The sequence below is a fragment of the Eurosta solidaginis genome, chromosome 5 (assembly GCF_040869045.1).
Source record: "Eurosta solidaginis isolate ZX-2024a chromosome 5, ASM4086904v1, whole genome shotgun sequence".
Classification (NCBI taxonomy): domain Eukaryota; kingdom Metazoa; phylum Arthropoda; class Insecta; order Diptera; family Tephritidae; genus Eurosta; species Eurosta solidaginis.
This window is the reverse complement of record NC_090323.1, coordinates 166,496,504-166,512,136: the sequence shown is the minus strand read 5'-3', so window position 1 is coordinate 166,512,136 and position 15,633 is coordinate 166,496,504. Positions and strand designations below refer to the sequence as shown.

Here is a 15,633-nt window from a genome sequence, read left to right as displayed (position 1 = left end):
CCTAGCCCAACTTCGTTATGGACTCTGTTACAGGACAAACTTATACTGGTCCAGAATCAACACCGACATAAGTATTGTATGTACTGCTTGCGACATGTTCCCACATGACACAAACCACCTTTTCAATTGCAATGTGGAACCTAAATCTTTAACACCAATCTCCCTATGGCCAGCCCGTGTAGAAACTGCCAGTTTCCTTGAAGTTCCGTTATATGAGACTTTAGAAACAATTTATGAGCGGTCGGATAGATTGAATGGGTCGAAACACTGTTAACACAACAACATCGTTAGTGGCACTCCCGTTCTTAAATGAAATTTGTGCTAAGGCACCTCCGATAGCTTCGAAATGTTTAAAAGCTCGATAAGGTATGTTATTGGATCATCGTTGGCAATTTCCTTATCAATAGGCATATAGGTAATCAGCCACCTCACCTAACACTTGCTCAATTAGTTTTTTTATCATGATTCCACGGTTTCAGTTTCAGGAGCTAACATTGCCCCATTCGCACAGCAAATCCTCCTTTCTAATGGTTTGTGGAAAATTTGGAAACATTTCATTTAAGATAATCTCTTTTGAGCGTATAATATTGCAAAAACTATCGTTAAATGTTATAAGACCGTCTACACATCTTGCTTTACAAACTTAGCTTATCTCAAGGAAGTTCTGAGCCATAGTTGCGGACTCCCATTTTAGTAAAATTGAGCTCGCATGTTTATTTTAAGCTATAAAACTTCTTCATTATGCCATAACTGTGAGGCTTTGAGGCACACACTGACATCTTACACTGGAGTAACGCTTTCAAAATATGCCACCGTTTGGCGGAAGTCTTCCGCGAGCAAGGTAACAACTCCACCCATCAAAGTTTGGCGACAACAAATATCTTTCGAGCTGCAATCAAGTGCTTCTACCGTATGCTTGTTTCACATTTTGCTAATGGTGCAAATTGGAGTTTCTGGATTTGCAATATTCGGAGGGAGTTAAATTTCGGAATGGACTGTTCTTTCCCCACATAGCCAGGCTGCCATGCCTGATGAAGCAATAGCAAAAGCAATATTCTTATCCTTGCGAACTGCGTCAGCAGCAAGGTTAATAACGAAGTCTTTCACGTTCCACCTGGCGCATTTAAGTAATATAGGCCATTATCCCCACTCCTTCACCTTTATCAGAATTTACGTTTGCTGTGCCATCAGTAATGGCTCTGCTTGTATGACTTTAGCGGTCAAGGCGAAGGCGGTCGGTATCATAGTTTAGCACTTTGAGGAAATGAACACCCAACTCTAATATTTTTCCCAGATGTCGCAAGGGCGATTTAAGATTGATTGAATGTTCTTTTAATCATGTTTTGTTCTTGGAAATTTGACATTGTCGTTTATGTTCTAGGTATTGCGGGTATGGATTATATCTTAATAGTTCCGAAACTAACACAAAATGAGGCAATCTTCGTATGATTCCAATATGGGCCAAGAAATAGTCCATATATGAACGACATGGACCCAAAATACCATCTAAGGCTGTCCCGCAGGACTCTAAGTAGATGGTGAAAAAACTACTTTTGGTCCAGCAATGATTCCGAACTAACCATACATCAGAACTCCTACGTTACAAATTGGCATATCCCAAACTAAGCCATTTCCGACGTTAAGTGACAACTCCAGGTTGCAACCTTGCTTAAAAATACTTATACTGAAATACTGAGTATAATACTTGTCATCTGAAATCCATATTGGCGTATATTGTATATATTTGTTTTTTAAATAACACAAGTAGGTAATAGCTTCGCAAAGACATCCTTAGCGGCAACACTTAGACAGAAATTCTTAGAATGTGATACACCACTTGTGTACTAAATTTCAACCAAACTGGTTAAGCCGTTGTGAGATAGTATAGGATATATGTACAACTAAATATATACAAAAGGGTTAGGTGGCTACTCCAAGAGGTAATCCTACTTCAAAATATTTCTATTCAATGCAAAGTCAAATAGGTTTTTGTGATACCTATGTATATTGGAAAGTATTTTATAATTCAAAAAAATCTCTAAAAGGTGGCAACGTCACAAAGAAATATTCAAATTACTTTTGAAAAAGTTTTTCGAAGCGAAGTTGCGCTTTAGCAATGGTTTGGCAAACATCTCGGATATATTTTACCAGGAAAAGCTTCTCAGTCAAGACATCTGCTGCCAGATACCGTTCGGTGTCAAATCACTGACGATGGGCGACTCCGCTTTAAAAAGCTTTTTTCTAATTGAAAATTTTGTTTTCTAAATTTTCGATGTTGCTTTGTCTAGGAATTGAAGCCAGGAATTAGGGTGTGGTAGTCGAAGCAAGCTGCCACTAAACCACGGCGGCCACCACGTAACTCAGCATACTTCTATCAATTTATCTGTTGTTGGGTTGCTCATTCTTTACTTGAATCGTCTGTTTTCTAAAACGTCCATCTCGAAAATTTAAATTTTTTAGCGTAAGTATCATTTGTTTAGAATCTTGTATTTAATATTAAAATTATTTCTAAACAAAACCGGTAATATTCAAGCCAAAATACTCTACTTAAATTGCCGTCAGTTTCAAAATCGGCCATCTCCAATGTACCTTACGTTCAAAGCAGGCCATCTCCAACCGACCAATTGTAATTCGCACTTTTGTTTTTCCCCGTATTCTGCATGTCACGACTAGTGATGCTATAAGTGAAAGTTTATCTTCAAAATTAAGATTTTTTTGGCCTTTTTTTGGGAGAAAGCTTCAAATAAAGTGGTTTAGATTTCCAAAAATTGCACTGAAAAAATCCTCAAAATGAAGATTTTCATATACATATATCTGCCAAAAGATTTTTCTTTTCGAATAGTAATAGGCTGAATTCCTTTAGGTCGCGATTATTGTTAAGCCGAACTCTATTTCTGCTAATTTTCGCAGGAGATATCTATTGTGACGAATATTAGTGACACTAAGTGATACTCACATCACTAGTCTCATACTAAGTAAATGAAGTCACAACAACAATAAAGCAGACAGTCACTTGTATCTACATAAACGAGTCAATCATTATGTCTACACATATGTACATACACTCATCGGAGAAGCAACGCACAACCACATGCATATATCTGAGATACTCCCGAAAGTATGCAATGAGAGAAGCTATAAAATCGTGCATCTGTAGTTACAGCTGAGTAATTTTATAGCTGATAACTAACTAGTAAGTTCTGGAAATAGAAGCACCTAGAAATATGTCAACGAGGAAACCGCACAGTATAAAAGCAGCGACAGTGGAGGCACGACAATCAGTTTCATTTAAGGAATCAGTTGCGAAGTATAAGTGTTAATTGTGAAGTACTTTAATAAAGGCCATTTTGCATTATTGAATAAATAAATATATAAATGTAAGGCGCGATAACCTCCGAAGAGATCTAAGGCCGAGCTTCTCTTCCAATTTGCGTCGTGCTCCTCTTGATTTTCCCTACAAATTGCCCGGACGGGACCTACATGTTTTATGCCGACTCCGAGCGGCATCTGCAAGGCAGATGAGTTTTCACAGAGAGCTTTTCATGGCAGAAATACACCCGGAGCGCTTGCCAAACACTGCCGAGGGGCGACCCCGCTTAGAAAAATTTTCTTCTAATTTAAAAACCTTATTTCTAAAATTTTTATGTTGCTTTGCCCGGGATGCGAACCCAGGGCATACGGTGTGGTAGGCGGAGCACGCTACCATCACACAACGGTGGCCGCTGCATTATTGAATAGTGGAGTTATTTATTCAACAGTTTAGTGATTCGAACGTAAGTAGAAGGTTGCAAATAAGAGGAATTTCAGTAAATTCGTTACACTATGTACCTGACCTGTTTTTACTTATTTGCGGGGTTTCCCAGCAAAATAAGGTGGTCCAAGCCTTAGCCAATAAAATTGTCTAATAAAAAACAATTACCTTGAACTCAATCCATAACCATTACGATTAGTAATCATTATTTCACAGGTCTCATCTCTTTACTACATATGACAATATTGGATGACACAAAAGTTGAGAGTTTCGTAACGGATTCAGCCTATTGCAGAAGTGGAAGAGGTTTGTTTGCTGGGTTGGAGCTGTTTTGGTCGATATGTATAAAGAAAAAACCAAGAGTTTTTTACTTTTCTCTTCTATGCATTTCGACGCATCCGCGTCATCATCAGGAAGTCTATTTATTTTCGAACAAACAACATGAAAATACAAAAGTAATCATTATTTTCAATAAACATTACAAATTCAACATTAAAACAATAACTCACAATAATTTAATTAGTTGTACAAACACAATAATATCACAGGACAATCGACACATTCATTTTTCTTATTTTCTATTTTTGTTTTTATCATTTTTTATTATTGCTGTATAAGCGCTATTTGTATTGTCAATGTCTTCTTTAAAATTCATGACATTCGTCATATGTTGTTGGATGCGGAGACTTTCCAGTGTCATCCTCCTTTTGCATCTTCTCTCAACATCTAAAATTTTTGCGTTCCCAAAATCAGCTGTATGGTCATTGTCAGTCAGGTGTTGAGAAAGCGCGGTATTTGTTTTTCTGTTTTTTGCGTCCATTTCATGTTCGTGTATTCTCGTTCTCAATGCTCTTTTCGTTGTGCCAATGTAACATTTATTGCAGACATTGTTGTTGTTACCGTTGCATTGAATTTTATACACTACATTGCATTGTTGTCCCTTGTCTATTTTGTCTTTTGTTTTTGTAAAGAAACGATTAAGTGTATTGTGTGGTTTGTGAGCAAATGTTATGTTGTCTTTTTTCATAATTCTCCTGAGCGATTGATTACTTGTTAGTCCGGGTATATAGGTAACTCCAATATAAGTTTTGTTTGTGTTTGCTTCTGTTTGTCCATTTGATGAATTAGGGTGGTCCATTTCTTGTGTCGTATTAATTATAAGCTTTTCTATTAGAGTATTCGGGTAGCTATTTTTGAAGAGAATATTTTTTATTTTCTTCTTGTTTTCTTCTATGAAATCACCGTCACTTAGAAGATGTATTTTTCTTATTAGACTTGTTGCTGTGTTAATTTTCTGCTTCCATGGATGATTGGAGTGATAATTGATAATTCTTCCTGATGCCATCGACTTTGCATACCAGTTGAACGTTAAGTTTTGGTTTTTTCGGTGTATTTCTACGTCTAGGAAGGCAATTTTGTTGTTCTGCTCTAATTCTTTAGTAAATTGTATCCTGGTATGCTGTGCATTAAATACGGTTAGTATGTCTTCCACGTCTTTAGCTTTAACAATTGCGAATATGTCATCTACATATTTGGTTATGTATTTGACATATATGTCTTTGCTTTTGAGAAGAGGTTTACTTACAAAATACTGTATAAACATTTATATAGGTTCCTATGGTGAAATAGATTTTGAGTTTATTCCTTAATGCCAATTTCACGCAGATGTTTAATGAAATAATTAATCAACGCTTCCACATTAAAGCTCTAATTGAACTCAATCTTCCATACAAAATACAAATTCTTAATTATCTTATTATTGCTTTATTGTTTGCCTAATCGAGTGAAAAATCCAGTCGGTTTTACTTGGTGCTTCAATTTTCTTTATCAATGTAACAAATGACAATCAAAAATAAATTATTTTCAACAATTTAAGAATAATTGAAAAACGCGAAAAAATTCAAAATTTAATTTTTGCTGCATTTGCCGCAAAAGGTAGTATGGCTTTTTTCGAAAATAGGTACATATTTGGTTAGGTGCAACATCTATGGCTAATTGCTCATGCATTTTATTATACTCAGCTGAGCAGAGCTCACAGAGTGTATTAATTTTGTTCGCATAACGGTAATCCGTAAAGGCATAAAATTATCGATATAGATATATATATCAAAATGAGGCGAAAAAAGAAATTAATTTAGCCATTTCCGTCCGTCCGCGTAAACACGATAACTTGAGTAAATTTTGAGGTATCTTAATGGAATTTGGTATGTAAGTTCCTGGGCACTCATCTCACATCGCTATTTAAAATGAACGAAATTGGACTTTAACCACGCCCACTTTTTGATATCGAAAAAGTGCGATAATTCATTACCAAAGACGGATAAAGCGATGAAGCTTGGTAAATAGGTTGACCTTAAGACGCAGAATAGAAAATTAGTACAATTTTGAACAACGGGCGTGGCACCGCCTCCTTTAAAAGGAGGTAGTTTAAAAGTTTTACAAGCTGTAATTTCGCAGTCGTTGAATATATCATGATAAAATTTGGCAGGAACGTTACTCCTATCTCAAGATGTGTTCCGAATAAAAATTTGCACAAACGGAAGACGAACACGCCCACTTTAAAAAAAATTTTGTTTAAGTAAAATTTTAACAAAAAAATGAACATCTTTACAGTATATAAGTAGATTATGTCAACATTTAACTCTAGTAATGATATGGTGCAACAAAATACAAAAATAAAATAAAATTTAAAAATGGCCGTGACTCCGCTCTTTTCATTTAATTTGTCTAGAATACTTTCAATGCCATAAGTCGAACAAACATTTACGAATCCTTGTCAGATTAGGTAAGGGCATAGCTTCTATGACAACAACTGTTTTCTGTTAAAATGGGTGAAATCGGTTGAAGCCACGCCCAGTTTTTATACACAGTCGACCGTCTGGCCTTCTGCTCGGCCGTTAACACAATAACCTGAGCAAAAACCGATATATCTTCACTAAACTTAGTCCACGTACTTATCTGAACTCACTTTGTATTGGCGTCAAAAATGGCCGAAATCCGACTATGACCACGCCTTCTTCTTCGATATCGAAAATTAGGAAAACGAAACAAATGCCATAATTATATACCAATGTCATAATTATATACCAAGTACGAAAAGGGATGAAACATGGTGATTGGATAGGATTTTGACCCAAAACATAACTTTCGAAAAAACTTTGTAAAATGGGTGTGACACCTAACATTTTAAGTAGAAGGAAATGAAAAAGTTCTGCAGCGCGAAATCAAAAGCCCTTGGAATCATGGCACGAATGTTGTTCGTGGTATTACATACATAAATAAACTAGCGGTACCCAACAGATGATGCTCTGGGTCACCCTGTTCCACATTTTGGTCGATATCTCGAAAACGCCTTCACATCTACAACTAACCTTTTAAAACACTCATTAGTACTTTAATTTGATACACATATCGTACAAGCACATTATAGAGCCATCCCTGGTTCATCTTTATGGCGATATCACGAAAAGACGTCCACCTATAGAACTAAGGATCACTCCCTTTTAAATACTCATTACCACCTTTCATCTGATATCCATATCGTACAAACACATTTTAGAGTCACTCCAGGGCCACCTTTATGGCGATAACTCGAAAAGGCGTCCACCTATAGAACTATGGCCCACTCCCATCTAAAATAGTATTTAATACCTTCCATTTGATACCCATGTCATACAAACACATTCCAGGGTTACCCTAGGTTCATTTGCCTACATGGTGATTTTCCCTTATTTTGTCTCCAACGCTCTCAGCTGAGTATGTAATGTTCGGTTACACCCGAACTTAGCCTTCCTTACTTGTTTGGATTGTATTTATAGTTAAGAAGGAGACGGCTGCTTTCCATTTTAACTATTTTTTGTAAAAACGAAATATTTTTTTGGGGCTGCTGACAGATGTTCGCTTAATGAAGCGAAAGGCCCTGTATGAAAAGGGAAATTTAATTATCTCATTAAACAGAATTGTGATTCGATTAATTTTCTGGGTGAAAACGGTATAAAGCTTTTTTTAAAGGACTCAATTTTTTGACGTTCAATCAATTGATTTATAATTTTTATTGCACGTCCTAAATAGGTCAGGAAATCAGTTCCTGTAAAAAGCCCTTAAGAATTATTTAGTGAAGATCTTTGGGTATTAGGACGATTTCTTTTCTACCTAAATCTTCAAGTGAAGATTTTGTCTACAAAAGACACTGCTCATGACGTATTTTGTGTAAGTTAGCTTTAGACTGGTTTCGTTTATGAAGTTTTCATTTGCAAACAAATAATTTAAAGTGTTTCTCTGATTTAAAAATTTTAGATTTTAAATTTTTAAATTTAGTTAATTGTGATTTTTATGTAAATACTTATATTTTGTTAAGTTTTGAAATAAAATTTAAAAATATATACGTTTGACTTGAATTATTACTTACCAAATGAAATTCAAATCCGGCTAACTCCATAACTTGGTTTCAAAATTCGCTATCTCCAATTTTTTTTAAATAATTTTTAGGTGTAATATAAGAAACAGATTGTTTTGTATTAGTAATAAGTATTTACATTATCATTACAAACATAAAAATAACAAACACAAACAGTTTTAGTCATTGGTTTCTTAGAGTAGTTTTTTGCATTTTGCTGAAAAATTACTTCAGTGGAGATGGCCAGTTTTGAAAATAGACGATTCTCTTGTTTTAGTTAAGAACAAAAGCCTACTGACACTATTCTGCACACATTTATTTCTACATATGTTCATAGATATTTTTTTGAGATATTTTCGTTACCGTAATTGGAAACCACATTTTCTTATTTGGAAAAACCGGAAAATAGAAAATTAATTACCACTATAACACATTATTTACTTTTCTGTTATAAAAATATTTGTTAATTTTATCCAAAATTCTGTTTAAATTCCATATTCACAAAATGTTAATTAAGTTCATGTGCAAACTTAAACAATTACATACATTAATATTCATAACTTGCATTTCATTCTATGTCAATTTTAATAACTTTTGTTGCTTTCATTTTCCCATTTTGACATATTGATCGGTGAAAACGTACAAGTGTTTGTGGAGTTCACTTGAGTGCATTTGCCCAGTTATGCAAAGTGACCAATTTCATTGTTACGTAAAAAACATATAAAAAAGTTAAACAAAAAATCTGTGAAAATTATATAAATTAATTTTCATAGATTCGATAAGAACACAAGTGCGTTTTCATTTGCTCATGAATAAATTATAAACTTCGGCGTAAATATGTAAAGATAATTGATAAGCGAATGCAAGTCAGACAATAAATATGTAACAATTAGTTCATTGTCATAATGTCGTCATCCCAAATGCCTACAACTGTTTTTATAAACTTAGGTTTGTATGTTTGTAAAAAAAATATTAAAACAAATAAATGGGAATAAAATAAATGTAGGCTATCAAGAGTAGGTAAAATACTCATTGATATGTAAAAATGGCTTAATTGAACGCATCTGTCGTCGGTCGGCCATTAAAAATATGGCAGATTAAAGTCAGAGATTGCTAAATAGCTTAATAACACAATTGAATTGATTAATAAAGTTGCGAATAACTATAAAATAATTTACATAAGCAAGTGGGTATATATATATATATATACAGCGTAATTATTATTATGTATTATGTATTATGTATATGAAACTTCAAATGTATTGATTTATTTATTTAGAAGTTAAAACAGAGCCTCAATTAAAAATAAACAGTGAAGTACATTATAATTTTTACATACGCACATAATACAAAAATGAGAAGATTTACATTAGGGTGAGACGATTTTTTCAAGCTCAACGCAATAAGTACGAATATGTCCAAAACTTTCTTATACTCGTATGCTATTCAAACTACTGCACATATTACTAGGAAACCAACAAGCCTGTGGTCACAAGCAGTAATTACCTAAGCCCCGTGTAAAAAGATAGGACTTAGACGATTATTGCTTATGACCAAAAAAATTTCTCGTTTACCGACCGGTAAAATATAGAGCTAACTCTCCAAGTGCAAATTCACTGACAGCGCCGAACGAAAGACATTTTCTTAAAATTTAAGGATAGTTATTTCATTTGACAATTGGCTCAACTCGTCTTTCATAAGACAAAATGTTTATCACTCTTAATTCACGGAAACATGTGTGCATCGTATTAACAAAAACAGTGTTCTCTGAAAACGCCCATTCATACACAAGTAGATCTATGTTTAAAACAAGCACAGGTTACGATTAGCATTAAATTCACACATAACCAGCAGCTAAGAGTGAATTGAATATTTCACACATATTCTGTTCGGCTAGAAGCAGGGGAATAATCAGTCAGTTTAAATTTAACACGGTAAAAATGTAATACGAGTGTAATTTTATTATAAAGCTCTACTACCAAGGTAGTGTTGTCAATAAAGAGCATTTTGCTGTACGGAATATTTGAATTTTTTTGTTAAGATTCTAATTATAACAGAAGATATAGAATAACCAAGGATTTCTAAAATTCGTTACAACATTTTGTATAGCAAACTCTGAAGGCGGATTTACGTGAGTTCTTAAAGTTTTGGAATTCGGACCAAACTTAATATACCATTTTATTTGCACGAAAGGCATAAAAATCCTACGCGGCGGGCTACTCGCGTTTTTTTTTTGTTTTGGGGATTTTTTAAGCGGGGTATTTTTTGTTTGGGATTTTCGAGGAACTCTCGTGCGTGGAGTCTCCCATATAAACCAAAGTTACAATATCACACATACATTTTCGGAACAACTCGTGACTACTCGGAAACCTTTTATCAGATTTACTAGAAAATTTGGAACTTATTTTTGATTTTATAGGATAGAATATTTTTCAGGAAGTAAGCCAGATACCGGTTTATAAAAAAAATAATATTATATAAAATATCGGCGATAAGAAGGGTATTTATTTTAAGGGTGAGTGATGGCAAAACTTATAAATATATCCGTAAAAGTGCGTTAAAAAAATAAAACGACAGTAAAAGTTGGACTTTTTTTCCATAAAACATGGACACATCGATTTGAATAATGCAAAATGGACTTATCGTTTTTTTTCCATAAGAAGCAGACATACCGAATCATTCAATTTAGAATAATTTTAGGATCACTTAGGAATTTTTTTTGAAATATTATTAACGGAAAAAAACATTTCTAGACTGTTTTGGGGCAGTTAAAGCATCTTTTCGGGCAGACTTCGAGACTATTTTTGGAATCGTTTTAAAACTATTCCGGAACAATTTCAGGAGGTATAATAGACCATAAAATAATCCCAAAAATATCCTGAAATAGTTTCCGATTGGTCCCGAAATAAATAATGCTTTAAAAATATTAGTCAAAATATTATTGAAATTATCCTTAAGCTGTTTCGAAATGCCACCTAAAAAATCCCGAAGTGATGCTGGAATTATTCCGAATTGAATGATCTGGTATGTTTGCTTCTTGTGGAAAAAAATGATAAATCCATGTTGTATTGTCCAACTTTTACTGCCGTTTTATTTTTATACCGCACTTTTACGGATGTGTTCATAAGTTTCGCTTTAATTCACCGTTAAAAACAATACACGTTTTCTAGCCGGCTTTTTATTTATGATTCGACTCACTATCTTTTTATTTGTGTATGAAACTTTTCATTAAAATAATGAAAAATTGCTCTTCATTTGCTTTTTTTCCAATCAATATTTACACGTACGAGTTAACTCAGTGAATAAGAAAACTCGATTGTAAAGTTGCGAACTTCGACCAGAAATCCACTGCCGGTACAGTTACACAATTAATTTTTTTACAATTTGCACCATTTTAGGAAAATAAAAATAAAATAAATACTTGACGCGATTTACCTCCGAGGAGACTTAGGCTCAATTTCTCTTCCAATTTGTGTCGTACTTCTCTCAGTTTTTTTTTTTTTTTTGTAGGTAGTGCACTTAGAAATATACAGACTTGAGAGATTTGTACGGACATGTCATCATCTCCTAGGGAGTTCACTTCCACATAGAAGGTTATCATCCCCTCTATATAAATTATTCCCTATTTCGCAATTTTTGATACCTATCATTTATTAAAACTGAAAAAAAAATTGTTTTCAAAATCGACCCACCCTAATAAACATATAATTAAAAACATACTTTAATACAGGCCGGTTACTTCACATGCATACATATGCACCTATTTGTTTACATAAGTGCGCACATACCGGATTACCTACATATGAAAATACGCATACTATAACTGTAGACATTGATAAGGCATGGGCGGGTGAATTTTAGTGATCGCCATTAAGCTTGTTAATATTATTGTTAATCTTTTAATTTTTATTACAAAATAATGCTACTGAGTGGGATTTAAATGACAAAAGCTTTTAGCGACATATTGTTAGAGTAAGTTTTTTGAAGAAGTTTGCATATGAGCTGCAAACTGCAGTTCGGAAAATTACTATTGTTAAATCCCATGAGACTTCTTGTTTTATCGAACATCTACCTGAGGATGATGCTTATTCATACATACGTGGTCTATGGCAACAGATATGGCTAATAGATTCGCAAAATTGTATTACATATACTGCGTCTCATAATTTCTCAGCAGTTAGTTCTCTAAGGAAAACTGTGTGCTTTAGTTATGAGACGCACTTTATAGACAACAGCATATGTTTATAAAAATCTAAATATTTATATTTATCTATTGCGGTAACTCATACACATTTTTGAGTTCGAGTTGTTGCGAAATATCTGTTTGCCATAAACATCTCGTCTGATGCCAACGCTTTGGTGAAATAAAAAGGCAAAAGTTATGAAAATTGAAAATGAAATCCACAAAACAAAAAAAAAAACGTTTAGTAATAGTAAAAACAAGTAAAGGTGTCTAAGTTCTGGTGTACCCACATTATATACTCAGCGTGAGCTTAAATTGTACATTTCATTTCAGATAAATTACCTTTCTACATAACACGTAGCACCGCCCGTTTAAAAAAAATGTCTCCCCATTTCCTCTTAAACTAAAACTTGATAAGTGAAATATCATTGCTTCAAAACTATTTTTTGCTAAGTTATAGCTCATTATTCTAGTCTACGGCCCTTTTAAACTTGTTTTATATATAAGTTGCCGTGGTCTTTAACCGATCCCGTCCATTTTTACTAGAAATATTTTCTGCTATAAGGAAAATATGTGTCCACAATTTCATTACGATATGTTATTTTTTCCTCGAGTTATGGCTCCCGAAACATAGAAAATTCCTTAGTTATAAAAGGGGCGGTGCCACACCCACTTTCAAAAATTTTAGTGCAATTTAGTGTTATAATTCAATTTTGAAAGTAAAATTCTATTGATACAAAGCTCTTTTTTGCAAAGATATAGCTATTTTATTCGTCCACGATCCTTTTAAAAATCCTTTATATAAAAGTGGGCGTGGTCCTTAACCGATTTCGTTAATTTTTCTTCAAAACATTCCTTATAGTAAAGGCAACCTGTCTGCCGAATTTTGTTACAATGGGCTTAACGATTTTTGACTTATGTTTAATAATATTTGTAAAGTTGATTTTATCACAAGTGGACGGTGCCAGGCCCATTTCAAACAAATTTTTCAAATTTTTATCAAGAGTCTCAATATCAGTCCACACGTCAAATTTCAACATTCTAGGTGTATTATTTACTAAATAATCAGGTTTTCTGCGTTTTCCAAAATATTATATGGGCAAATCCCAAAAACTTTTACTTTTTTGAATACTCGGGTTTTACACAAGGGCAAAAAACTTAAGTCCCGAAAAGAGTACAAGGACCTTAAGTTTGACCTTTTGACTATCCGATCTGATGATTATAAAAATCAATAAAGTTGATAGTAAGTTTTTGCAGAACTTAGAAACGTAAAAAACGTCGATTTTTACACTTTTTCAAGCTCAAAATACTCAAAACTATCATCAATCAAAGTAGCGATACTTTTTTTTTTTGTCATTTTCAATATTGACAGTTTTTTGCTTATAGCTTTTTGAGGCAACTGAGTATTGAAATTTGGATTATGCACGAAAATAGACTATCAGGGACTAAAAATACCTGGGGCTTCAAATTCGATGTGCCCCTTTCAGTTTTGAAGGTAGAGGCAGAAAAGTGGAAGCACTTGGTTGCGTAACTTTTTTCAGGGGCATGTTTTTTGTGAGCACAGCTACAATTTTACTTTTATCACTTCATACCCGTTTGTTAATTTTTTCTCTACACCACAGTAGGAGTGCCTCATCTTAGAATATTCACGTAAGGAAAGTTATTGATGTTTGTACATGGGGCAAATATACGAAATTTCCGACAAAAATTGGCAATCGTCATAAAGTGTAGAGACAAATTTTTTTTTAAACCAGGTTTTATTTAAAAGTAAATGAAAAGAAACACAAATTTGGTAGAAAAATTAAAAAAAAAAAAACATTTTTCTACACTTTTTGACGATTGCTAATTTTTGGCGAAAATTTCGTATATTTGCCCCATGTACAAATATCAATAACTTTCCTTGCGTGAATATTCCAAGATGAGGCATTTGATGGTATACTACTGTGGTGTAGAAAAAAATTAACAAAGGTATATGAAATATTTGACGGTTACCCGGTTTCATATTTTTACCGATATCTCTAAAACCGGGTTTCGGGTATCAACAAAATTTTAGCTAAATATACCCCACATAGATATGTACCACCGATAAAATTTCAACACAATAGGTTAAGAAGGGTTTAAATAAGTAAAAAAAATTAAGGGTTTCCGGGTTTATATTTTTATCAATATCTCTAAAACCGGATCTCGGCTATTAAAACTTTTTACATAAACATACTTCGTTCACATATCTATATGTTATTAAAGTTTCAAAAGAATCGTTTTAAAGAATTATTTTAATACCATAAATGTGTTGCAAACTTTGCAGTAAAAAATATTTGGCGGTTATTCGGTTTTATACGTATTTTTACCGATACCTACAAAACCGGGTCTCGTGTATCAAAAAAATTTTACTTAGCAAACAGCTGCATATATCTCTATGTTTTGTTAAAATTTCGACATAATCGGTACAGAAGTGTTGAAATAAATGTATATTTAACATTGCGACTTCAATTTATATATATTTTGCTCGATCTTTTGACTATATCTTTTTGAGGCATTATGTAAGACGAGTAACGGTGATGCACTGTAGCTCCAATTTACCCCTCAATGTTCCTAACAAAAAGATATTTGCCTGATACCATGTTTCAAAAAAAATTGTTTTCTCCAAAAAAACCAAAGTTTGGCGGATTTCCCCATGGAAATGGCTCAATTAAATTTTTTATCGACACTGATGATTTTTATATATGGAAGCCTATATCTCTCTCGATTCCTTTATACATGTGCGGTTCCAGGGGGGGAGGGCTTTTTTTGTATTGACTGTATTGAAGTATATAATACAAATTTATATAGTAGTTTCTTATCACACAACGGATTTTTACTCATTTTTAATTTTTCTTGCTTTTTTACGTTATTATTATATATTTTTACAAAAAAAGTCCCCCCCTCCCCCCCTCCCTAGAACGTAAAAAAGCAAGAAAAATTAAAAATTAGTAAAAATCCGTTTTGTGATAAGAAACTACTATGTATATTTGTATTATATACTCCATTACAGTCTATACAAAAAAAGTTCCCCCCTGGAACCGCGCATGCTTTATACCTGTACAACCAACCGTTATCCAATCAAAGTTAATATATTCTGTGTGCAAAGCACGCTGGGTATAAAAATGTATGAGCACATTACTTTAAAAGCTGGCATACATATCTACGTTTTGATGCATTAATTTGTACATAGAGAAATGATATTGAAAACAAGGAGCTGTATATATGTATGTATGTGATTCCCTAACAGGAATTTCATGATTATTTTTTAAATATTTTAAAACC

General features: G+C 33.4%; 1 protein-coding gene across 15 annotated transcripts in view; it reads right to left on the bottom strand.

Moving 5' to 3' along the window:
• LOC137233656 (collagen alpha-1(XV) chain-like) overlaps nucleotides 1–15,633 on the bottom strand; it is a 1,316,768-nt gene that overhangs the window by 1,110,303 nt on the left and 190,832 nt on the right. Inside the window, exon 1 of one of the 15 annotated variants that reach the window (XM_067756878.1) lies at nucleotides 8,160–8,184. The exons of the other annotated variants lie outside the window; for them this stretch is intronic. The gene's annotated coding sequence lies outside the window, so the exon portion shown is untranslated. Of the gene's footprint in view, nucleotides 1–8,159; nucleotides 8,185–15,633 lie in introns of those variants that run through there. 15 annotated transcript variants of the gene reach the window in all.